Genomic DNA, 20615 nt, shown 5'->3' on the forward strand with positions numbered 1-20615 from the left:
ACCAGTTTACAAGTTGTATGTGCCTGTCTCATACTCAGTACTTAACAAATATTACTTAAATTAGTAAGCAGAACTTAAAAGGAACCAAAGTCTAGGGAAGGATATCATAGACAGCACCACCCTTTGGGAGATTTGTCTTCCGTTTATATCCCTTGCCTTGATCCCACACTAATTCTGAGGACCAGCTCTCTTTCTTCTTTTTCTTGATCATTCAGTGACAAACCACTCCCTTTCACAATGGCCTGTACATTCTATTTCCTTTTGTGTTTGTAACAAATAGAAAAGAGTTAGCTCACTGTGTTTAGAAAATAAATGTGGCAAGGGGCAATGCTGCATTTTTCTTTAAGAGTTTAGGGAGAACATGAGGAAGCAAAAAGAGTGGGAAATTTTTTGGCCAAGTAAAACACATTTAATCATGAAGGAAAGAATTAATATTTCAAATACTACAACAATGTCCGGAATAAATATAGTAAAAAAGAGTAACAACACAACAGTTAATTCAACTTGGATATGTTTTTTATTTGTTCATTTTGGTTTGATTGTCACCAAACCTATATTACACACAGAAAAGCACCTTTGCCATGATTATGTCCTAAAAGAGTTAAATACTGTAAGGAGAAGAAAGACCTAAGTAACTGTAATGCAGGGTAAGAAGTGATGTGTGCATGTAGCAGAGTATGGTTGAACTGCTATCTGGATTCACTTGAGGAAGAGATTGATTCCCATTTACAAATCAGGAAAGAAGCATCAGGAATGAATTTCGAAGTTTGAGAACTACTGAACAAATAAAAATTACAAGAAAGATCCTCCACACAAAGTTACAAAAATTAAATTAGCTTGATTATAAGGAAGAAACAAGGGAATAATGAAATTTAAGTGAGGAATAGAAAGAATGGCATCACTGTTTTTCTAGGCTCCTGGCTCTTGAGCTCTTATTACAATGAGGAAGATGCGAAAAAGAATCTCATGTAATGTCTTCATGTGAGCTGAGAAAGAAGAGAAATGGGGAGAAATTCTACATAAATTGAAGGTGGTAATTGGGGATAAAGGGAGTGGTCAAGAGACAAAAGCTAAGACAGGTAAAAATGAGAATAAGAAATTGGGAAACAATGAAGTAAAAAGAATTCACCAGGGTTTCTTAAACTACAATGAAAAGACTACCGAAAAAATTAGGAGTGCTATTACTGCCCAACAGAATTAAGTTCATGGAAAGGTGACGTCCTGTGAATGTTGGAGAGACACATGGATGTCATTTTAAACTGTCAATTCTACTTCTTTGATTTTCCTATCTTATATGTGCATTGGTTATGAGTCCCATTAGTCATTCTATTTAGTTACTTTACTCCCATTCCTGCTCAAGGATGGCTTCTTAATCTCCCCCTAAATATCTTACATCTGAATGTCTTTTGTGTTTTATTTCTACATTTCTGGAATCACCTGTATTCCTTTCTTCTTGATATCTCTCTCACCTAGTTCTGACATCATGAAACTTTTCTCTGCACTACCTTCTAAGCTCAAGAACTACCTTCTCACACTTACAGATTCAATCTTACTTACACCAGTAGAGAATGATGTCTTGGTCTCCTAGACTGCTGTGTCTCACTTGGCAAGTCAAACCAGCTGTCTCTTCAGCCTCCACAGCCAGGATCTCGTGAAGATACCATGTCCCATCATTATTAGGTGAGACATCACCTTGCTGAGTGCCTGATTGCTCCTGTTCACCCCACATCCACATCACCCAAATAGGCTTTGAGTAGAAGCTGGGACATGACAAATCAGCAACAGCTGGCTAGACCAAGGATGTGACTACTAGATAGCCAGGCCTCTGGCTTCACTGTAGAGGGCATAACAAGTATTTAGATAAAGACTCAAACAACTTAGGGGCAAATTATCTCATTAATATACACATATTAGCTTTATTTAGAAACATTTTTCCCGGCAAACCCACTCCCTCTTGAATTCTTCCTTTTCCTAACTTTGAAGGAAGTGATGGAAAGGGGCAAGACTTGTATATAAAAGTCTTAGAGGAAGGGGCTGAACTAAACTTGTCTCTGGATATCCATCTTTTCTGCATAGGGGAGACCCAAGACAAATTGGGGGCAGATGTTTCCGATGAGCCCATGCACTGTTTCTTTGATGCTTGAATACGGATTGATTAGATAGCAGACAATCTGGGCTCTACTCTAAACCTCTGGAGATGGTACCCATGACATGTTTTGGAAACTCAAGGAATCTAGAGACCCTGAAAGAAGTCTTTTGCAGGGTCTCTGCAATGCAGCTTATAGCTCGCTGTCACCTGTAATTTAAAGAGATTCGGGAAAAGGGAGAAATAAGAAAAAAAAAACCATTAATGAAAAACATGAGAGAAACTATATAAGAACGTAGGGTCTAATAAATAAGTGGAACAAGAAGAAAGTTTTATATGAGTGTGAGTTGAGCCAAAGATGTATTTGATCAGGAAAAAAAGAAAAAGAAAAAAATTAGTGAGATGGGGAAGGGGGTATAAGAGATAAATTTGAAGAAGTTTGGGGAAATGATAGGGAGGTGCATGATATAAGCTGGGAGGGGGGGCAGTTAGAGAAACCCATGTGAGGGAAACTGAATGGAGAAAGATCAGATTTTAAGGGACAATTTTAAGAGATCAGATTTCAAGCACAGAGTGGTAAAACTGAGTGACTCTGTGTTTTAGGCCATAGAAGGGGGACCATGTGGAAAGATATTTTTAAAGCACAAGAAAAGAACAGCCAGAAGAAGAAAGAGTCTACAAGATCCTGAGGAGTCCACATCTGAAATAACCCCCAAGAAATTTATGCATGACAATTTTTATGGTGGGATAGGAATAATGGGAAATGACCCACAAAGGTGTGAGAATGTTTCCCACAAATAAAACCTTTTAGAGAATCCCCTAATTGAGTGGGTTGAACTTATATTCAAATTGTAATTGACTGGTGTAGTCTTAAATCACTGAATTCTGAGTTAATCCAATGAAGTAGACATGAAATAACAGCTCCAAGTCTATCAGCTCCTCATTGTTGAAGTTATCCTTGAAACAGGTGTGCAAGAAAATTATTGTGCCATTTTTGCTTTCCCAGCCATGAGTTTGCAGCTCTTTTAGCCAATGCGAGCCCTGATTTTGTGCCTTGGAATGGTTGGCAAAGGATGAGATCTGGATGAGATGGAATGAGATGTGTTCCTGGACCACTATGAGTGGTAGGTTAGGTTTTGTTTGTTTGTTTGTTTGACTGTTTAGGCAAACAGGAAGGAGAGAAAATAGAAAATTAACCAGTTAGTAGAGAGGGAGAGAAACATAATGATTACTTTAACAATAATATTTTCCTGAGACAGAACTCCATTCTCTACTACCATCTTTCAAAGTGTAAACTGGACCTAGAGACAGGACTCCTCAGATTGTAAGCACTCTGGCATCCTTGAAATCCAGATGCATCTTGGGAAAGTTCACCATCTGGGCCTCCTGAGAGATGTTCTTAGTGTCTGCATTGTCACCACCTGACAGAACAGTTAACATTGCAGGTTGCAAAAACAGCATGCCATTTGCAGATGTTTCTTTTTTCCTTTCTGTTTTCAGCAAACTTATCCCTCAGAAACTCTGAATTCTGACTTCTTGCTTCCAACAACAGAAACCTCCCCACCAACCACTGACTTCAACAAAGAAAATCTGCTGCTTCCCTCCACCTTGGGCCTCCTACTTGATCTTTCATTTCCTCTCCAGCTCTGACTAAGGTTATTCTCTCCTGTCTGATTTCAGCTGTTGTTCGTATCACTAGCCTTCACCCTTTCTATTTCCCCTCGTCAACTGTCATGGGCAAAGTTGTGTGTGACATTGAAAGGTCACTTCACCTCTCTGAGACTTGCATCTCATCTCTAAAACAAAAAAAAAAAAGAAGAAGAGAGAGAGAGAGAGAAATGGCATGGCTTCCCTGGACACTGCTTGTTTGAACAGATCACAATTCTACAAATTTCTTCACTCAACTCTACCTCCAGGCTCCATTATGTCCCCTCTTCTGGGCACTCCATTCTATTTCTCCCCCTTTGAATACCCTCAAAGTATTCTCTTTGCCATTCAACCATTATTCCTCCACCTTTCTCATTTCTTGACTCTCGCTGGCTTATTTATATATTGGAGAATTTGCTTTTTCACATCTCCTATGATTTCCCCATGCAACTGTATAAACTATAGCCAGCTCTTCATTATCCTTAGAGATAAAATTGCAGGCATGCCAGAGTTCATAAAACCACACACATATATAAAGAATAAGACCTCCTAGTGAGTTTAATTTATATATTCGCTCACCAAAAAATCCCTCAACACATGCTTGGTACCAAGTATCTTAGTAAATATATTAACATAACATAATTTGCAATGTATTCTCTTCTATCAAGGAGCTTCAATCTACAGAAGTATATGTAAACCAAGAATTAAAATGTATTATGGTGATTGCCATTTCTGTGTCTAGAATTCCAGATACAAGCCTGTTCAGAACAATGTTTTCCAGGAAGACATTTTTACTGCTTAACCCTTGAGGTTTTCATAATTGGAAGTCTCAGAAGAGCAGCATGCTTTTCAACCAAAGAGGTAAACTTCTGTGCAGAGTACAACTGGAAGTTAGAAAATTCAACTTTTCAAGAGATACAAGGGGAGACATTAAACAACCATATTTAAGTTAAATTTTGTGATCAGATAAAAACACATTGTCAAAAAGAGGTAACGGTTGTTAATATTTTAGTTTAAGTCGTTGACTTGAGAAGTAGTTGGTGATTTGTCAATGGTTCTGACTGGTTAATGTGTGTGAATACGTAAACACAAAATCTTTTTAATACCTAGGCCTTATGATTATTATTATAATATCTCTTTAAAACTTTAAGTAATTACTGAATGCAAGAAGCAGTTATTTAAAACCCCATTTGTAACATTATTTCTCTTTCATATTTGTCAACATTAATAATGAGGCTGAAAGTTACACTTAATGAACTCTTTCTATTATGGCCACAGATATTTGGTAATTTCTATGAGCTACACGCACATTGAACAACAACACACAGTTTATGCCCCACCTAAGTCACTCACAAGCACCAGATCTCATCTTTGCCTGAATCTCCTTGTCAATGGCAAAATCCTAGTTTATAGTTTAGGAAGGTATAGCTGATGTACTGTTATATATTTATCACATTTTCCCCTCTGTGGGCCTATAGGAAAAACATAATCCTCTACTCTCTTGTAACTGAGTACTGGGCAATGGAGTATGCTCTGCTGGAGATATCAGCCACCCAGGCCTGACTCTGTAAAATATCACATTTGATCATCTTGCCTGCAGTGCCAGCTTGGAAGTCACCTGTTCCAGATGGCAGAGCTTCAAGACAGAGAAGGAATTACTGATCTGCATGGAGTTTGCTTGCATGAGAAATAAAATTTGCTGCGTTTAACCTCTAATATGCTCAAGTTTATTTATAACTGTGATATTAACCTATCTATGCTGGTTAATGTTATAGAACTCCTTGCTCCTGAATTCAGAAACAAGTGAAATAAAGATACAGAGTATAAGATATATGGATCAAATTGTCAACTTTGCATAACTTCTCGAAAAAGCTTCTAAGGAATTTCCATTAAGTGTGTAATGCCAGTAATGTTGCTGGTATTGAACTCCAAATGAAGTAGTCTTACTGTTAAAAACTTATTATTTATGTTCCCTCAAAATTCATATGTTGAAGCCCTAATCCACATTGTGGCTGGATTTGGAGATGGGGCCTCTAAGAAAGTAATCAAGGTTAAATGAGGTCCTAAGAGTGGGACTTTATAAGACGAGACATCATAGAGTGAGCTTTCTCTTCTCTCTCTCTCTGCCTCTCTGCCTCTCTTTCTCTGTTTCTCTCTGTCTCTCTCTCACTGTCTCTATCTGTCTCTCTCTCCCTCTCTACCTCTCTCTGTCTTCATCACTCTCTCCTTGCTCCCTGACTCTCTCTCCACGTGCCCTCTCCCTCTCTCTCTCTGTCTTTCTCTCTCTCTCCACATGCATTGAGGAAAAGTCATGTGAGGACATATCAAGAAGGCAACTATCTCAAGTCATGAAGAAAGCTTGTACTACAAACCAAGTTATATATGTATGTTCTCTCCTGTACTCACTACTTCACTACTGAGCTATTTCACTCTATTTTCATGGAAAAGAATATGGCGTAAGAGGTAGATAGGATAAAAAAGATAAAATATGCGGTGACAGAAAAAAATCTAACTATGCGAAGTGAACACACAATATATATATATATATATATATGCCTTATTGTTAAATCGTATGTCTGAAACTTACTGAATTTCATTAATTAATGTCACCATTCTAAGAGAGCGAGAGAGAGCGAGAGAAAGAAAGAAAGAAAGAAAGAAAGAAAGAAAGAAAGAAAGAAAGAAAGAAAGAAAGAAAGAAAGAAAGAAAGAAAGAAAGAAAGCGTGTAAGGAGTGAGGAAAGAAACAAAAAGTATTTATTTAGGGAAATTTCTCCTTCGGTGAAACTAGAAAAATAGATGACAGCTTCATCCCATGCTCTGCCAATATCCATGCAATTATCTAAGCAGAAACCTAAAAAACCTCATTCTTTGGAAACTTACCTCTCCTTTACTCCACACAGTTACTATGTCACCATTTTATTTTTCTCTTTAATTTGTTAAATATCTCTCCTCTTTATCCTCACTGACATTTTGTTGTGGATGAAAAAAGTTGTAAAGTAACCTCACAGGGTGATTGGATCATAAATTTCTAACTGGGCAGGTCATGGTGGGTAATCACATCCCAGGCATATGAATTTTTAGCAAAAGGTTTATATTTCCTTTAAGCAAGCCCTGTCCATAGTTTCTGTGTATCTATGTTAACACACCTTTGAAATTAAGTGTACCCACCCTCAAGAGAGCACATCATTTTATTAACTATCCTATAATTCAAACCCCAACTTGCTTTCTCTTATCTCTATGTAATCTTCCTTAATTTCAAATGCATAAGAGAAGTTGCAAAACTATTATTCTCTGGAGTATTTGAGATCTTGCTTTCCAGCATGTGTAGTCAGTTTGGTTCAAATAAACTCCCATAAAATTCTCTATAAGTTTGACATTTCTTACGTCAACATTATGTGTGACCTGGATTACTGCCTTTAGCTGTACATTGCAATCCAAATGCTCTCCATATCTATTCAGCACCCTGCTTCAGAATTGCTACATAAAATTTAAACCGCATCATGTCAAGCTCATGCTTAAAACACTTCAATTAGTTTTATGAAAAATAATCCAAACTCCTAAGTATGTCATTTTTATACACAAAGGCTCATATAACTCAATCCTCAACAAAAAGGGATGTGGGATAAAACTGGCTTTGTGAAAAAAGGGAAACTGACAGACTATTTGTACCAAAGAATACTTATGAACATAGATCCAAGAATCTGAAATTTATATAAAATGTAATAAGGGAAGGAGCTGATTATATAAGCCCTGTAAACAAATACAATCTGAAAAAGAATAATCTGAGATGGATGGAGAATCCTATTATTAGAATCCAGCTTGACTAGACTATCCTGGCCATTCTGAGGGAGCCCAGTGCTCTTCCTCTGTTACCAGTCTTCCCCAGGCTCCTGCTTTTTGTCCCATAGGTGATCAGGCCACAGACATCCTCATGTTTACCTTTGCTTGGGTTTTATCTGGCACTCCCCCAAGTTCACTTCAGTGGGTGATTTTTGTTCCTCTAGAGAGAACTCTTCAGAACTCCGATGGCATAGTCATATGCTCTATCATCCGCCTTTCTGCCAACAGAAATCTTGTCCTCTGCCCACTTCCCTATTTGAGAAACCCCACTGCCTCCCACAACCACATGCATTTTACAGTGTTTTTCATTTCCCCATCATCCCTTCTTCAAGTTTATCTCTCCCCTTTTTGGTTTCCAACACCAGTCCCTCCCTTTATTCTGTATCCTCCTACATATCATATTCACAACAGTGGAAAGAGCCCCATCCTGAGAGCAAAGATAAACTCCTAGATCAACCATTTACTAAAATGTATAGATCATCATTTCAGGTCTCCGTTTCCCGCATTATAAGAATGACTGGATTAAAAGAACTTGATATTCTCTAATTCCACTTTAACTTTAACATTCTTTGACGTGATCTGTGTTCACTATAATTTTGATTTATTATGGATAAAAAAGAGAGTCTACAGAAAGTAACATCATAGGGTGACCTAATCATAAATTCCTACCGCACATTGGCTGTGGAAGGAACTGGTCACCAACTTGGAATTTTCTTGAAGTGACTCTATCAAACCTTGTTAACAGTGTAAGATGTTCCTTTTCAAAAATATCACTTACAAGTGCCTTCATCTAAGTCCAACTTATATGCACTATGACACATAAAGAAATGTAAAAAGCAAAAAATGGGGACCCTGGGAGCAGGGAAGAATCAAGCTATTGTCTTGGGTTTCTCATAGCCCCAACTATTTGTTTAAATCACAACCATTTTTCACCCATACAATATACCCTAGAAGTTTTCATCACTTATTTTTACAATGCTTCCCATGCAATTTCAAATCTTTTTGAAGCAGGATAGTTAGCGGAGAGATGTCCCCTCTCCCTCCAAGATATGGCTCTAGATTTTTTTTTCCTTTCTTCAGACTTCCCCTTATTTTAGCTCCGACAAGGGGAGATAAGCCAAAAGTGGTCTCTTCCTGCTTAGATGACATTTTTAGCTAAGTCATGACCTTTGACTAATTCTAATATTATTACCTCATCCACATTGCAAATACTGCAGTTCCAACATGCACCTATTGCCATGACTGTTCCGAAAATACCATATAAGAAATAAGAAGTGAGGAATAAAGCTCCCACCTACTGAGAGGAGACAACAAGTTTAAGTCAATACATTTCTGTGCTCTGCCCCAAGAACAAAAGCCCATAGTGGAGACATACTTCTCTCTCGCTCGCTCGCGCGCTCTCTCTCTCTCTCTCTCTCTCTCTCTCTCTCTCTCTCTCTCTCTCTCTCTATCTCCTTGCATCCTCCTTTTGAGTGTGTACTTTCACTTTAATAAACCTTAGGCTTTCCTGCCTGCTGTCTGTCTTTCCCTTAAATTCTTTCTTAAGACATAAGACAAGAACCTCGTCGTTGGGGGTCTGAGTTCTCTGGTTACATCTTGAGGTGTTACAGGGACCCTTCTGGAACACCACAAAGTTATTCCTACATATGTTGAGATTTCAACATTTAAAACCTCACTGTCTAATGAAAACTAAGAAGTAATCATTTAGCATTCTTTACCTTGGATATTTATAACTTCTAGAAACATCCTTAATAGATATAAATATCAATTATTACATGAACTTACTTTTGTAAAACCCAGGCAAAATTAAGACATGTCTGTTTTACTTAACCAACATACTTAAGCTACTTTTTATTTTTTAATTCTATTTACAATTTATTTATTAATTTAAATTAATACATTAATACATTGGTTAGACATCTATATAGTTCATAAAACAATTCCTCCAGTTGCTCCCTCCCTCCCCTGGCCCTCCTCCTATCCAACATATTAATGCTAACTACAGTCCCTATGCTGTGCTCCCTATCTCCATGGCCATCCATCACCAACTAATTTGTACGTATTTAACCCTTCACTCCATTCTCCCAACCCCACAACCCCACTTCCCCTCTGTCTGTCACCAAATTGTCCACTATATTTGTGTGTCTGTTTTTGATTAGTTTGTTCTTTTTGTTTTTTAGATTCCGCATATAAATGAAATAATATGGTATTTATCTTTCTCTCTCTGACTTAAATATTTTCTAGTCCCATCAAGGCAGTATCTTCTTCCATCCCCTTCCTTTTGGTCTGTGTGTGTCTTTTAATCTGAAGTGAGTCTCTTGTAGGCAGCATGTAGAGATGTTTTCTTATCCATTCAGCCACTCTCTCTTTTAATTGGAGCACTTAATTTTTTTTCCATTCAATGTACTTATTGATAGGAACATATTTGTTACCATTCTTAATTACTGTTTTTTGATACTTTTTTTTCTTCTTAAGTCTCTCCAACATTTCCCGTAATACTGCCTTGGTGGTGATAAATTCCTTTAGCTTGTTTTTGTCTGGGAAGCTCTTTATCTGTTCTTCCACTCTAAATTATAGTTTATCTGGATGAAGGATTTTTGGTTGTAGATCCTGGGTCTTTATCACATCGAATATTTTGTGCCAAGCCTTTCTGTCCTGCATAGTTTCTTTTGAGAAACCAGCTGCCAGTCTTATGGTTGCTCCCTTGTAGGTAGCTATCTGCTTTTCTCTAGTTGCTTTTAAGATTCTCTCTTTGTACCTAACCTTTGACATTTTAATTATGATGTATCTTGGTGTCAGCGTCTTTGGATTCCTGGTTTGGGGGATTCTCTGTCCTTCCTGTTTATTTCCGTCACCAGGTTAGGGAATTTTACCATCATTGTTTCTTCAAATAGCTGTTCAACATCTTGTTTTCCTACTGGTACATCGATGAGACGGATATTTTTACCATTAATGGTCTTCCATCAGCTCCTTAAATTATTATAGTCATGGTTTCTTTTTTCTTACCATTCTGATCAAGTGTCCTTAGCTTTCCCATCTTCTGTATACGTCATTTAATCCTTTTGTTTATTCACTTTGTTTATTCCTTTGTTTATTCCATTTAATGTGCTTCTCATCTAAGATGAGGTACTCTTCATTTCAGACTGGTTACCTTTTATGATTTCCATTTCCATTTTTATGTTTTGTATCTCTTTGTTGATTTTATCTTTACTTCCCAAAAATTCATTGAGCATCTTTATAATCAGTGTTTTGAACTCTACATCTGTTAGATTGCTTGACTCCATTATTTCTAGATTTCTGTTCTGTTCTCTCATACGGTTTCTGCTTCTTTGTCTTCCCATGTTGGCTGCTTTTCCATGTCTGTTTCTATGTACTAAGCAAAGCTCCTAAGTCTCTCAGTCTTATTAGTGTGGACTTGTGTAGTAGGTGTTCAGCGGCACAGTATTGAGAAGGATTCAGCTGCAGGCCAAACTTAGCCCAAGCCTCTGCCTCTCCAGAGCCACTGTTAAGATTCAGCAAGCAATCCACAGATGCTGTACTTATAGTTGCCTCAAAAGGCCACACCACAAACTGAGGCCAGCTGCAACCAGTGTGAGTCAAGGTGCTGCTCAGCAAGGAGCACTTGACTCACTAAAGATGTACCTGGATGCGACTTGGGTGGGGCTGCAAGTTGTGGGAGGCAGAGTTTCAGGGAATCCTCTGGATGGAGTGACCTCTGTTATCCAGTTTGATGACATTATGGCTATGGCGGCTCTGTGTCCTTGCACTGGGATCAAGGAAGGCTCAACAGAGAAACAAGAGATATCACCAGCACTTCTGTACCTAGCGAGTCTCATCCTGACCCTCACTCTGACAACTTAGCATCTCCCCGTAAGTCCCTGGTGCCCCCTGAAGATGGCCAAACCAGCACTGGTGCATAGAGCAAGCAGGTCCGGCACCACGCAAGACTGCTCATAGGTATGGCTCCTTTAATAGGCATCCGCAGCTGACGTCTGCAGCTGCTGGCTGCCACTTCCAGCTGCCACTGCCACCCTCCATCCCACTCAGCCACTCTGACCGGGCAGCCTCGCATCCTCGCCCTGTCCTACCTTCTGCCATTGCGGGGTGTCAGTGCTGAGCTGATCAAGAAGGGAAGGTTTTGTTGGTGAGATGTCCAGTTGTAAGAATGTACAAGAGGCTGACATGAGAATGAAATGGCAGGCATCAACTTTATTGTGGGGAGTGCACTTCTGTTCTGAGAAGTGCTGTTCTATTGTAAGGAACATGCTTCTGCTTCTGCTCTTCTTCTGTTCCCCTTTCTTGTGCCCCTCTCTTGCTCCTGAGGGGACCGCATGGCTCCATACATATCAGAGTACAATAGTGGCATTCAGCCACACATGTGTGATATAATAAGCTAAATTATGTTTACATATTTTAGGCACAGGCACCCTACTATTCTAAATCCAAGGTCCTAATCTTAGCCTCAAACCTGGATCACAGCCAGACCTGGGACCAGCCAAGCCTAGGACACACACATGGGATTTCTCCCTAGTTATATGGCTTGTTCTAGATCTCGGGCGATTTTTCCTTACTGTTTACTCCTTGTTTCCATTACATTTTGATTTAGTCACCAGAGAGATGAACAGAACCTCTATCATCTACTCCATTTTTCCCCCTCATAAGCTAGCTTTTATTTACTGAGAATTGATCATAGATCAAAGGCACTTGAAAAGCATTTGTTAGTTTCTAAATATCTGAGGATTTTAGAATACCCAATGCTTACAAGCACTTGCCTTTAAATTAGTTTTAACAAGACCGTGCAAAGTTAAAATTATCTCACACTTATAATATACGTATATAGATAGACACAAACAGATATAGAAAACAGTTGATTTGGAGGTATTTACAATTTATATCTGACTTTGACAAGTCAAGTACCAAATGACCTTTCCCCTTTGAAAATAAAGACAGGAGAAAAAATAATTGTGTAGATGATAGAGATTATGTTTATCCCTCTGGTGACCAAATCAAAGTTGTGACGGAAACAAGGAGCAGCAGCAAGAAAAATCGCCTGCTATCTAGAGGAACAAGCCATACAACTAGGAAAAAGTCCAAGAAAACACCCTGCAATGGCAGAAGGTAGGATGGGGTGAGGACGTGAGGCTGCCTGGTCCTGAGATGCTGAGTGAGACACGGGCTGTGGCAGTGGCATAAGCCTCTTAAAGGAACCGTGTCTGCGAGTGGATTGTCACAGTGATGGACCTGCTCACTCTGAGCACTGGTGCCGATTCAGCTGCACATAGGGGGCATCAGGGACTTACAGGGAGACATTGTCAGAATGAGGGCCAAGGCAAGACTTACTACTTCCAGAAGTGCCGGCCATATCCATTGTTCCCTTTTGAGCCCTCCCCGATCCCAGTGCAAGGACACAGCGCCACCATAGCCATAATGTCATCAAACTGGATAACAGAGGTTGTTCCACCCAGAGGATTCCCTGAAACTCTGCCTCCCACAACTCGTGACCCTGCCCAAGCCACATCCAGATATATCTTCAGCAAGTCAAGTGCTCCTTGCTGAGCAGCGTCTAGACTCACACTGGTTGCAGCTGGCCTCAGTTTGTGGTGTGGCCTTTTGAGGCAACTATAAGTACAGCATCTGTGGATTGCTTGCTGAATCTTAACAGTGGCTCTGGAGAGGCAGAGGCTTGGGCTAAGTTTGGCCTGCAGCTGAACCCTTCTCAATACTGTGCCGCTGAACACCTACTACACAAGTCCACACTAATAAGACTGAGAGACTTAGGAGCTTTGCTTAGTACATAGAAACAGACATGGAAAAGCAGCCAACATGGGAAGACAAAGAAGCAGAAACCGTATGAGAGAACAGAACAGAAATCCAGAAATAATGGAGTCAAGCAATCTAACAGATGTAGAGTTCAAAACACTGGTTATAAAGATGCTCAATGAACTTTTGGGATATATTAATATATTCAGTGAGAACTTTAACAAAGAGATACAAAACATAAAAATAGAAATGAAAGTTATAAAAGGTAACCAGTCTGAAATGAAGAACACATTATCTGAGATGAGAAGCACATTAAATGGAATAAACAAAGTGAATAAAGAAAAGGATCAAATGGCCTATCTAGAGGACAGGAAAGCCAATCAGGACACTGAATCAGAATGGCAAGAAAAAAGATGCCAAGACTAAAAATAATTTAAAGATGATATAGGACACTATTAAGGTTCCAAATATTCATCTGATTGGTGTAACTGAAGAAAATCAAGATGTTGAACAGCTATTTGAAGAAATAATAATGGAAAACTTCCCTAACCTGGTGAAGGAAATGGACTTAAAACCCAAGAAGCTCAGAGAATTCCCAAAATCAAGGGTCCAAAGAAGCCCACATCAAGACACATCATAATTAAAATGTCAAACATTAAATACAAAGAAAAAAATATTAAAAGCAGCAAGAGAAAAACAAGTAATTACTTACAAGAGAACATCCATAAGACTGGCAGCTGATTTCTCAAAAGAAACTATGTGAGACAAAAGGGCTTGGCAAAAAAAATATTTGACAGGATAAAGACCCAGGATCTACAACCAAGAACAATTTATCCAGCAAAGCTATCATTTAGAGTTGAAAGATGGATAAAGAACTTCCCAGACAAAAATAAGCTAAAGGAATTTATCACCACTAAAGCAATATTACAGAAAATGTTGGAGGGACTTCTTTAAGAAAAAAAAAAACATGTATCAAAAACAAGAATTAAGAATGGTAACAACTATATTCCTATCAATAAGTACCCGAAATGGAAAAGAATTAAGGGCTCCAACCAAAAGATAGAGTGGCTGAAATGATAAGAAAACAAGACCCCTACATATGAAAAGAAAGGAGGTAGAAAAAGATATTGCTTTGATGGACCTAGAAGGTATTAAGTCAGACAGAGAAAGATAAGCACTATATGATTTCACTTATATGCAGAATCTAAGGAATAAAAAGAACAAACTAATCAAAAACAGACACACAAATATAGTGGACAATTTTGTGTCAGACAGAGGAGAAGGGGATTTGAGGGGCTGGGAGAATGGGGTGAAGGGCTAAAAAAGTACAAATTAGTAGCTGATGGATGTTCATGGGGATGGGGAGCATAGCATAGGAAATGCAGTTAGCATTAATATGTTGGATAGGAGGGAGGGAGGGAGGGAGGGAGCAATTGGGGGGATCATTTTATAAACTATATAAATGTCTAACCAATGTACTGTATACTTGAAACTAAATAAAGAAATGATTTTAAAAATAAAATAAGTAACATAAGGACAGCCATTTTTAATACTTCAGAGAATTAGGTTGATACCTAAAGCACATCATAGGTTCATCCATTTATTTAAATTCTCTTTCTGAAGCTTCAAGTGACCCATTAAATATGTCTTCCATTCATTTTGTCTAAATGTATAGCTGGCTATTTCTAATTGTGTACACAAAAATTAATTTAGAAGTATTGAAATATCCTCATCTAGGCCATCTTAATATTAATGGGAACCTGACTGCCATGGAACTTGTCCAACTCAGAGGTATGATTTCCTATGTTAATTTTGAGATCTGTAGAGTCTGAACAAACTTCTAGGGAAAACAATCTTTCTGTGAATATCTCCAGATGAGCCAAATGCTGTGGGTATTCCTATAGGACTGCTTTACACCCTGGAGGAAATTTTTTCTCGGGTAACCCTACAAAGAGGCTTAGTTACCTAAAAATATCCAAGCAAGGGCCAATGAGAGCTAACCAGATGCTGCTGGAAACCACAACACTTTCCAAGGCACAGGCCCCTCTCTCCAAGGGTGAATACATTCCTGGGCACCCTGATGGTCTCCCTGGGGCTCCTTCCAACTTCTCTGGAATCAGCTGCATTACTACACAGGAAGTCTTGATAGTACCAACACTCTGGATTCAGGGGTTTGAACAACTATTGTCACCCTATTGGCTATTTGGGTTAGGGAAGCAAGTATCCTTATTCTTTTGGAGCTGGAGAGAGTTTAGTCTCTCGTTTAACCAGCAAAGATTGCATTCAGACTCTCAGTAAGTAATCCAATTAAAAAGCCAAAATTAAAAGCAGCAACCCATTTTATTCCCTTTCTCTGGGTTATCTACATTTTATCTATCTGATTTTCTAAGAACAGCTCAGATGAAGTCAGAGCCTGCAAGAAGGCTAGAATTCCAGGAGAAACTCACCCAGATTAGCCCAAAGCAAAATGAGAAGCTGGTAGGGCACAAAGTAGCCTTGTTTTGTACCCCTATCGTATAAATATTGGTACGCTAGATATTGTCCCAGAAGCCCTTTACTATAGCCCTATTTTTTGGATTTTTTTTTTCTTGTTGCTGTTCTAATTGAGTGTTTTCTGCTACCTTGTCTTCCAAATCATGAATTCAGCCCTCTGCTTCATCTATTCTGCTGTTGATTTTTCCTAAGGTAGTCTTCATTTCTGATCAGTTCTTTTTTGTTTTCTATCTCTTTGTTAAAGTTCTGACTGAGTTCATCTACTCTCCCCCTAAGTTCATTGAGCATTCTTATAAAAAGTATTTTTGAACTCTGCATCTGGTAGATTGCTTGCCTCCATTTTGTTAAGTTCTATTTCTGGAGCTTTGTAATGTTTTTTTCATTTGGGAAATGCTTCTTTGTGTCCTAATTTTGGCTGCCTCCCCGTGTTTGTTTCTATATATTAGATAGACCTGCTCTGTCTACTGTTCTTGGTAGAGTGGCCTTATGTAATAGGTGTCCTGTGGGGCCCAGTTACACAGTCTCCCTGGTTACCTGAACCAGATGTGTTCCTCATATAGGTTGTGTGTACCCTCCTATGTAGTTGAGCCTTGGTTACTATTGACATATCAATGGAAAAGATTGATTCTCAGGCTGATTGGTTGTGAGGACTAGCCATGACTACAGTAAAGGAGCCGTTGTGCTCCTCTGGAACCTGCCCAGTCTGTCTTTTGGTTATGTTGTCCTCAAATGCAGCCTGGGTGATGGTCTAGCTTAGTCCAAAGATGGTCACTAGGTGTGCCAGCCCCGGGGACTCCTGAGAGTGGCCTAGCTGCAGGCCAGGTCCATCTTCAGCCCATGCCCTGCCTGGAGCCACCTGACATGAGCCACCAAGCAATCCACATATGACTACCACCTGCACAGACCTTAAAGATGCCTTAATCAGCCTAGCTGTGAACTAAGGCCAGCAACCATTAGTGCCAGGCTTGGGGCTGCTCAGCAAGAGCAACACAGCACACCAAGGCCAAATGCTGCTTCTTTAGGTTTTGTGAATCTTTGAGAGATTTTAGGAAAGTCTGCAGCATGAGTTAAGACAGATTATTTGTATAGAAAAGCCACTGAAAGTGGTTTGGGTGGGCCCACAAGTTGAGTGGGGTGAGATCTCAGGGAATCATTAGGGCAGGGTGAATGGTGTTAGCCACGTTGATGGGTGGTATTCAGATATGGTGGCTGCCTGTGTCTGCTTGTTAGAATGGGAAAACACTCAACAAAGAAACAGTCATTTCTGCCAGCATTTCTCTCTTGGAAAAAGCTGTCCCTATAGCCCTCATCTTGAAGCCAGACAACTCAGTTCCTTTCTGTATATCCCTAGTACCTTTCAAGTTACTGCCCAAACACTGAAGATCAGAGTGAAAGAATCCTTCAGCAAATGAGTTCCTTCATAGGCATTTTAAGGGGAACACCTGGGACTCCAGCCACCCTCCATCTCACTCAGGTACAATTTCCGCTGGTTTCAAAGCCAGATATTTTGGGGACTGGAGCCCTGGACTGGGGAGTCTGTTGTTGGGCTAGGACCTCTTTCTCTTCCAGAGTGACCTCCACAGCTGAGATAGCCCTCCTGATTCTCAACTGCCATTTGTGGGAGTGAGACCAGTCCATTTCACGTTTCCACACTGCCTACCAGTCTTGAGGTGGCTTCTTTTGTATGTCCTTATTTGTAGAACTTAGTTGTGGACTTCAGGCAACTCCCAATGATGATTGTTTTGTACCTCGGTTGTAATATGATGTGGTTGTGGGAGGAGGGGAGCACAGCATTTATCTACTCTGCCATCTTGATCAGAATGCTCATCGTTCAATGCTTCAAATTACAATTCATGTTTCAGAAATCCAGGAAATAAACAATTGATATAGCAAATTGAGATGAAATAGTAGGAGGTGATTATCGAGACTGCATACAAACCACATAAATTCAAGATTAGTTTCTTCATAGGTCTCCTGCTGGACCATGATGCCAGTTCCAAATAATATGGAAGAGGAACCCAATTTAGGGCATCTCATCTAAGCTGCATACCTAATCTAAATTAAAATCAGGTAAAAACTGGAACTAATTATTATTTTACAATAATCCATATCTAAGAGCTCTATGATTCTTTTAACAGAATCTTTGCCTCATCATTCCTGCTGAGCCAGCCTAATTGAACACTTATGCTTATAGAATCTCCTGCAAATTTCCTAAGATTTTCTTTGCTTCACAGCCTGTGTTTTCAATACTGACTTTCCTTGTGAGGCCTATGCATTTATTTCAGATTCAGTAAGTAAATCTCTTCTTTTACAGGAACACACTCTTGCTCTAGTGGTTGCTGTAGCCAGCCACTGACATTCCCCCTTCAGGAAAACTTTGATTACCACTTGCAGAGCTTCCTTGGTTTTTGTTTTAAGTTACGCTTCTTCCCTAGGTTCAATATAGATAAAGTTATTTTTTCTACCATGGATTTCTCTCAGAAGTTTTTTCCCAGAAGTTCACTCTGATTTCTATCATTTTTTTCACATAAATTTCAAAATAACTTGTTGTATTCTCTGCCTTGTCTTAGAAAACATACAGATAATTATCAACAAAACATACCAGCAAATAACATGAGTTTCATTATCAAAAACTTGATTTAGCTTTAGAAAAAAATAAATAATTCATATAAGTCATCACAGTGGGAAAAATAAAGAACTACAAGTAAACATGTGATGAACAAGAGCCATCAACCTTTCACTGCTATTCAGCGAAAATCCTGGATTAATTTAAATCAAGTTGGCTGCAAGTGACAGAAAATTCAAATGAAGAAAACCTTTAGAATGATTTAGTTATAGTTCTCTCTCTTGAAAAAGCTGGGAGTAGGCAATTTCAGGTTGCTATGGCATTTTATTATGTCAAGGAACTGGTTCTCAGTTTCCTCTTTTGTTTAAGGGGGGTTTGTTTTGTTCTGTTTTGGTCTTTACTGCACTTGGCCCTCATTCCAAAAGGTATCAGGACGCAGAGATAGTTGTCAAAGGCACTTTTATCAAGCCCATCTTTTAACCAACAATAAGAAGAATGAAAGAAGATGAGCACACCCACCTCCAACTGTTGCAGATCTACTTGCGGAAGCTGTAAGCTCCATTAACCAGACCACGGTCACATAACCACAACCAGCTCTGCATTTTACAGATAATATAAAACTGTTGTACACACCGTTGTCACTCACATATAGCCTATGTATAGGGTATCGTGACACTTTGTTTTTTAATCAATTTCCTTCTTGGTTTTATCTTATTTTAGTAGCCACATATTCCCTTGGAGTTAATAGCTATATTACTATTATATTTTTAATATTACATGCATGCTTGTGTAAGTAATTTTCATTTATTTTTAGAGCTAACAAGTTATTGTAAATGCAAGCATGGGTCTGTAAACTCCTTGATGATTTAGGAGCCTTAACACTTATGATTTTTGAGAAATTAACAAGGATGCTGAAACTTTGTTTTAATGTCTACTGCCACCCAGTGGTAAAATATAGAAATTTATCCCAATCTTTTTAGCCTTTGATGATTACAAGAACCTTGAAATTTTTGTTAGGTCCAGGAGGGCCCTATCCCTACCTCTGTAGTGTGAGAACCAGACCCCTCTCTTACCTTTTCTGTGTGAACCAGACCTTGCAACGTCCAGGTTGGCAACGCTACATGTTCACTTCATATTTCACTGAACTTTCCTCTTTTCCCTGCCAATTTACCTGCCGGAAATACTCCCACCGAAAAAGCCTGCCTCAAGCCCGATATAAATTTCAGATGCCCTCGCATTCCAGGCTGACGCCATCTTCGGCTCAGCCGGATTGTCACTCTGCTACAATAAACCTCGCTTAACCCCTTTGTCCTTGTGTGTTCCTCCTTCAGCGAACCTAACAGTTTTCAAACAGAGGGTTTCAATGTTGCAGACGTTTTGATTCTGCGCTTAGAAATATATTATACAACATTATATATTTATGTTTCTTCTCTGAGAAGGTACTACCCATGGGGCAATCCATCATCCCAATTCATATTCTATAGAGCATCATTAAATATCCTCCAATTTTTATTTTGTTGTATTTTGCCTTTGGAATCTTAAGTACAGATAGATTGTTGAGTAAATCTTCTCCATTTATGGATCATGGTTATTATTTGATCTGAGCAGACTTCTTCCGTAAGCTATTTGATGATCGATTTATCTTCATTTTCTTCCCTTCTCCACATTCTAATGTGTTAAAGTGTTATCTTCTGTTTCTATGCATTCTTATAAAATATGGTGTTGTTTAACCTGTACAACTTTAATTTCAACAAAAGGTATATTTCCTTTATTAACATTTTATTCAGCATTCTTTTAAAGACCTTCTATAGTAATCTGTGTCTTGCCTGTGGTTTCTGCCTGCTGCATAGAACCCCATAGTGTGCATCTACTGCATTTTACTTATGTGTTCCCATAGGAATGAACATCTAGCATGCTTCCAATACCTCAAACACCTCCCTACCTTATAATAAACATCTTTATAGATGTTTATAATATATATAAACATCTTTATATATATTTTCTGTTATGCATATTCAGAAGTGGGTTTTCAGACTAAACATGTACATCATTAGACAAGATATTGCCTCAAGCTCTCCAAAATTACTTCACTATCAATGCATGGAAATTCCCACCTCCCCCAAATCCCTACAATCATTGGGCTTCTGTAGCTTTCAGATTTTGCCAATTTGATATAAAATGAGATCTTATATTAATTTGCATTGCTCTAATTACTAATGAG

At 38.8% G+C, this 20615-nt stretch overlaps 1 pseudogene; it reads right to left on the reverse strand.

Moving 5' to 3' along the window:
• Window positions 1–909: 909 nt before the first annotated feature.
• LOC105309312 lies at window positions 910–19648 on the reverse strand (annotated as a pseudogene).
• Window positions 19649–20615: the final 967 nt, after the last annotated feature.

Source organism: Pteropus vampyrus, unplaced genomic scaffold (assembly GCF_000151845.1).
Source record: "Pteropus vampyrus isolate Shadow unplaced genomic scaffold, Pvam_2.0 Scaffold715, whole genome shotgun sequence".
Taxonomy (NCBI): Eukaryota; Metazoa; Chordata; class Mammalia; order Chiroptera; family Pteropodidae; genus Pteropus; species Pteropus vampyrus.